Source organism: Triticum aestivum, chromosome 5B, assembly GCF_018294505.1.
Source record: "Triticum aestivum cultivar Chinese Spring chromosome 5B, IWGSC CS RefSeq v2.1, whole genome shotgun sequence".
NCBI lineage: Eukaryota > Viridiplantae > Streptophyta > Magnoliopsida > Poales > Poaceae > Triticum > Triticum aestivum.
The window spans coordinates 252,083,649-252,088,703 of record NC_057807.1 but is presented as its reverse complement, the minus strand read 5'-3'; the positions used below and the strand labels follow the sequence as shown (position 1 = coordinate 252,088,703).

The window sequence follows — 5,055 nt, the reverse complement described above, 5'->3', positions numbered from 1 at the left end:
TAATGCATGTTCATGAGAGAACTGATGTTGTTTTGCAAGGTGGACTTTCAATATAACTAGCAACAAGTTGGCACCATGTTCACTATAGCAGCCCTTTTAGGAAAAATTTCATGGTAGAAAATTGTTCACTACAGCAGCCCATCCGGGAGTAGCATATACATTTTGTATGTTTACATTGCCATGCATGGAAGGTCTATTGCAGCAGCTATGCAATAGGAAGCAAACTTTCACCAAAAAACTGAGAACAAAATGCTTCATGTGGAAATTCCATTAGGTACCAAATAACAGCTCTCCAATAATGCAGTCCAAGAGTCCATAGAGCATTTTGTTCAAGATTTCATATATGCACTTGATTTTATATATGAGAACAAAATGCTTCAAGAGTAGAGAAAGTTCATAGAGTATATCTCTTAGTTCAAAACACACACTATAATACTAGAACTACTGAGAGCTCTCCAACAATACTTTATGAACATGTCTAGGAGTTCATCGAGTTCTTAGTCCAGAAATACTTTATGAACATGTCCAAGAGTTCATAGAGTTCTCAGTTAAAAGTTACCAAACTGTAGTACTGAGGCCAATAAAGCATTGGAGTTGTTTAGAAGCAGCCTGGGCACAAGTCCAAAAAAGTTTATACAATATATCCCTCATTTTGAACTACTATCACAAAAATCGGACATAACTGGACGGAGGGACTTGCTTCAACCATAACTTCTATGTTGTCTCCTTTCTTATCAAACGAACAGACTGATTGTACATAGGGCTTCATTGGAAATAAACCGGCATGCCCTCCAGTCTGCGAGCGGGTTGGACTAGCTCCCAGGGGCCCATTCGGCGCCAATTGCTCCCTGCATTTAATCATAACAAGTCATGAGTTCCCATAACAAGTTCAAACACATTCTAAGTCACTTGCACAATCAGTTTCATATTTGTGTAACTAAGCAAGTTCATGTGTAGTAACATTAGAAGTTCCCAAAGAAACCTAAAAAGATTTCTACACTTTGAAATACTTCATTTTTACTTCCCAAATACTTCATTTATTTTGGAATATGAACTTCTATATTTATTTCCTTAGAACTTGTTATCTTTTCCCTATGAATTCCATGGGTTTTGTGTATCATTATTTTTGTTTATTTTGTTTTCTATTTTTCTATGAACTTATAGGGTTATACATGTTGAACTCATAGACCAGCGGCACTTGGAGGCAGGGGTAGGCGGCGGCGGCGCGCTGAACTACGCCGAACATTTTTCTGCACTAGATAGTGTGTCTGACATGCTGCCAAGGTCCCACACATGTTTTGATAGAACAAGTTGAATTGAATATCTTTCATTTTGAACTTTGAAAGAAGCTACAACTACTGTTGCCCAAATGTGAACATAATTTTAGGTTTTCCAAGCACATACCTTCTGTTCTTGTTTGTTGACGGACATGCCGCCCCTACTCCTGCAGACTGACGGGCACTGGCGAAGTGGAGTTGAAGGAGCGAGGATCAACTTGCTTCCCATTCAATTGAGGATTCATGTGACACTTGCTTCCCATTTTCAACAGTAATAGTACTAGTATGACTCAACAATAATTTCAGAATTGTAGACGGCATCCTTGTAGGTACGACTCATCAGTACTAGTGCTCTTTTTTGCAAAACATTGTGTGTTAGAATAGAAGCATTTTTTCTATATGGATGTTACTTTTAACATTAAGAATATTACTGATCAGTAATAGTATCTGTGTAGGTCGTACTGATCAGTACTGCTACTTGTCGTACTGCTGATCACTAGTACTGATCTAGCTAACACAGGACGACTGGGAAGTAGACGAACTGAAACACATCTGATCAATGCTTGGAAGCCTTGTGCTGAATAAAACAAAATTTGGACATATAATACATATTGAATCACTACTTTTTGCTTCTTCTTTTTTGTATGAATTGCTCATATAATACATACTGAATCACTGTTTATTTTTATTAACAAATTGCATTTATACTAATGAAAGAATGTACCTTTCAGTAGCTACGCATTCGAACCGATCATCTTTTTTAAATTTGAACTGATCATTGTTTTTAATTCAAACCAATTTTTAATTCGAAGTAATCATTTCTTTTATTTTCAAACTGATCATTGTTTTAATTCGTACTGATCATTTTTGTACTCCAGATGGAAATGCAAGAAATTGAATTGGCTGTACTAGGAGGAGGGTCACTTCGCAAGTACACTAGTACTAGCACACATGCACTGACGTACATTATCACCATTGACGTAACAAATTTTAATTGACGGTACCAAATGCAACAAAGAGCAACCGACAATAACAAATTTTTAGCACATCCTCATGAAACCCTCAGTGATCTGAAATACAAATGCATCAATAATGGTTGCAACTTGCAAACACATTGACAGTAGCAGCAATGCTGCAACTCAGGACGACCGAGAAGTAGATGAACTGAAAGACATTCAAAAGTTGAATTGAAATAAAATAATGTCTTCACTTTAGGCATTATCTGGACATGATGAAGACTAGCTAATGTAAGGACAGGCGCAGAACCCTAAATACTGAACTTTTGGGGGAAATTTATTTGAACTATGTTTTGTAACTATATGTGCTAAATAGATCGTAACAACAAATAATTCACTTCATAGCCCTGAAATCATGAAGAAGATTTACCTAGGGATTGTCCTTTCCGAAGCAATGTAGGTCAAAGAGCACGTCCTATTAAATTCTGAAATTACAGAACACAGTTGCTACGCACTAGGAGTTGTGCGTAGACAGCGGAAGGAGCAGCGGACGGGTAGCAACCGCCAAGGAACTGGCGCTGAGCCGGATCCAGGGGCGGAGCACGGGTTGGACTTCACACGGCGCTTTGAGCAACCGGTGGTAGAGCAATTAGTTGGACTGCCGAACTACAGAAGCATCCACAACGAGACCGACGTGCATTCTGACGAAGAAAAATAAGACATGAACTGAACTCACTGAACTAAAAAGAAGGCACACTATGAATTTGTCACACATCAGCGGAATATACACCAGCAACCAGGAACATACCTGAACTTGGCATAGACTGGGGACATGAACATGTCGCACATCCACACTAGCACCAACGACACAAGCCATGGTGGCTATCAGGGGAGCGGACCTGGATCCGGTCGGAGATGGGGGCGGTCTGGATCCGACATAAACAAATTTTTTTGTACTGAGCATGTCAAAAAAAATTGCTTTTATTTGACAACATGAAAACACCAAAAAGGATGATTTCAGTTTCATAAATTAACTCAAGAGGTAGTACCTCCAGCAATGGAAGATGACTGAGCCAAATGCCCATTCCGTGGCTACAGAAAAACCGATTATTTCTCTTTTTCTTAGTGGTGCCACTATCTTCATATTAGAAGAATCTAGATAGCACTCATCCACTAATCTGCACATATTTTTTACATCATTTTCACGGCCTGATAATACATCCATGTCATTATTTAGTTTACCAGTTAACAAAAAGAATCAGCTATCAGTTCACAAAGAGCATCAACTATAAGTTCATGAAAGTATGAAACATCACAAGAACATAAAAAAGAATGTTTATTAGTTCACAAACCTATCAGCAATAGTAGTCCTGCTGCTCCAGTGCAGCCGCCGTTGTTGTTTTTCTTCTAAAAATACACAACTGCTGTAACAAAACATAGAGAAACTTTAAACCGCCAGATTTATCAAGATGAACCACTAGTCTACTAACCAGAAGAACTGAATGAATTACAAAATTTGAACTTTTCCTAATGCTCCGCAGGCCGGACAATGGGGGATTAAAGTTTGTAGCAGTATTGCACATGGCTATATAGGGCTCTCCCAGGACAAGCCCTCGTGTATAAAAAAGCTAGTGGTTTAAATTCAAAATGTGGACAACGCCACCAAACATTTCATTAGTATATATTCTCACCTTATCCTCCAGTGCCTGTTTTGTGCTATATGAAGATGGAAAACATAAAGGCAATTGTACTTAGAATTTGGAATTAGATGTACTGAATAGCACACAGAAGATGGACTGAAAAAATTGAAATAGCACAACCATTCTACCTTTTGACAATCTTTTGAACTAGCTCTACGACAATTTTTTGAACTTATGTATGCAGATGAAGTGAACTTTTCGACACATATCTTTTTCAATCAACTCGGTATTCATCAGTACTAGTACGATTGAACAAATAAGTTCAGAATTGTAGCAACATTAAGGATCCATTAGCAGGAAGAGGACGACCAGGTTCATGTTTTATTTCGGCCCCTCTTAGTTATTAAGATCGATGATGACAAGCAGCAGGAGGGGACAAAAAGTAAATTAGAGATAGAGGTACATGCTAGGGCTCTTACAGCAAGCTACCACATTTAACAAATAAGCATAGCCACAGAATAAGAAATTAAAATCAAAGCCAACCACAATGAAGGACAAAATAGCTTTAACAAAAAATGTATGCATGATCTTAAGACACAATCACACAATAGATTTTAACAGAATCATGCTAACCACAACGATGCCCAAGTGTTCTTCTCCTGCTCCTTACTAACACCACACTATCCACTACCTAAACTTTTTATCCATGTTGAATATTTGTATGGTTCACTAAGTCTCAAGTATCAGTTCTCACATAAGAGCTGGACAGGTCAGCAAGCCATACAACATACAAAAATACAACTTCCACTAAAACATATATTACTTCAAGCTAGCAAATATCGACCAAAGCAGCAAAGTTTGCAATAGCAGGATTAACCAAGATTCTGTGGGGCGTGCTACCACACATCCTTTCTTGCTGCCATAATCACAAACACATGTTGTGGAAAGGAGCTAACTAGAACAATAATTGAACAAGAGAGTAGGAAAGATACCATCCATGGAAACACCTTACATGCTTGGTGGAAGAGTTTGCTGAAGATGGCATTAGCTCGGGGTGCACGGGCGTGGACAAATTGAACCATCAATCTATCCAACTAGAGAACTGCATGAAATAGCAAAATTGAACTTTTTGCTCATTGATTTTCCAACAGAAAATCACACATTTGCACGAAACCAAACTTT

General features: G+C 38.3%; 1 long non-coding RNA gene across 1 annotated transcript; it reads right to left on the bottom strand.

Annotated features, from left to right (window-relative positions):
* Positions 1-354: 354 nt before the first annotated feature.
* Positions 355-5,026, bottom strand: LOC123115942 (uncharacterized). Its single transcript, XR_006456851.1, has 5 exons — positions 3,586-5,026; positions 3,283-3,411; positions 3,042-3,159; positions 1,405-2,934; positions 355-848 (listed from the first exon to the last, which is right to left on the bottom strand). It is a non-coding gene; the product is annotated as an uncharacterized lncRNA (long non-coding RNA).
* Between the last annotated feature and the right edge of the window lie 29 nt (positions 5,027-5,055).